The sequence below is a fragment of the Arachis ipaensis genome, chromosome B05 (genome assembly GCF_000816755.2).
Source record: "Arachis ipaensis cultivar K30076 chromosome B05, Araip1.1, whole genome shotgun sequence".
Classification (NCBI taxonomy): Eukaryota; Viridiplantae; Streptophyta; class Magnoliopsida; order Fabales; family Fabaceae; genus Arachis; species Arachis ipaensis.
The window spans coordinates 140,656,821-140,658,047 of record NC_029789.2 but is presented as its reverse complement, the minus strand read 5'-3'; positions in this window follow the sequence as shown (position 1 = coordinate 140,658,047).

Below are 1,227 nucleotides of genomic sequence, written 5' to 3'. Positions count from 1 at the left end.
TAGATTTGAAAAAGAAAACTTATTTTTGCTAATATGATAATATATAATTTAATCTTTCAATAGTATATATAAAATATTTTCGTTTATATTTGAGTAATGCTACCATGTAGAATTTTTTTTAAAAAATACGTAATATTATTTACAGCAATATCAAATAAATTTCAGTTAATTCACAAATAAATTAAAATGAGTTAGATTTTAACAAGCGGTAAAAAACTCATTCACCAATAAAAACACATCAAATTTATTTTTAGATACAAATGAACCTCAAATAAATTAATAAATAAATCAAAATTATTTGATAATAACACAAAAAATAATCATAACTAATAAGGATATTAGCAAAATATTGATATTATTGGTAATGTCGATAACGAAAGAGAAAGATAACGAAAAAGAAGAAAAAAGAGAAAAAAATGTGCACACATAAATTTAAAATATTTGGTTGAATTTTGTAAATTTAATACTATGATTTAATTTTAAATTAACACCTTTAATTTGAACACAATGGATATAAAATATTTTGTACATAATTAATACACCAATTAAACATTTCAATGAAATCACCATATATTATCTAACCTTAGTGCAAATATATATTTCACAAAAATAAAAAATAATAACAACAACAACAAAACGAACGCATAAAAATCATATGCATTAAGCCATTAACTATTCAATTCGTCTACTTACGATTGGCTATTGTCAAAAATGATTTGTGATTAGCAATCAAGTTCAATCAAGGCATTTATATACATACATGTATACATGTAGGGGTGGCAAGCAGGGAAGTCCGCCCCGTCCCGCCCTGTTCCGCTAGAAGCTCAAAGAAAAATAAACATAATTCAAAATATAATTATAAATATTGTCTCTAAAACAAAATAAACATAATCCAAAACACTCAATTTTCATCTTCATTCTCTTGTAAGTTGGGTTGAGGGAAGTTAGGTTTTGGCAAAAAAATTTATAAAAATACCCCTTGCCAAAAAAATACTAAGCCTGGCGGGGAAGCCCGCCAAAGCCCGCGGTTTAAGCGGTGCGGGTTAGGCGGGCTTTTGCTATTTGGCGGTCCCAATTTTCCAGCCCAACCCGCCTTTTTTGGCGGGTTTAGACCCATTTGTCACCCGTATATACACGCACGTTTTTTTTTTCGTGCTCCTATTGCCTCTTCTTCTTTTTCTAAATTTGTGCATGCAGGTTCTTCTTCTCTTCTCCTCTCCTCCTCCT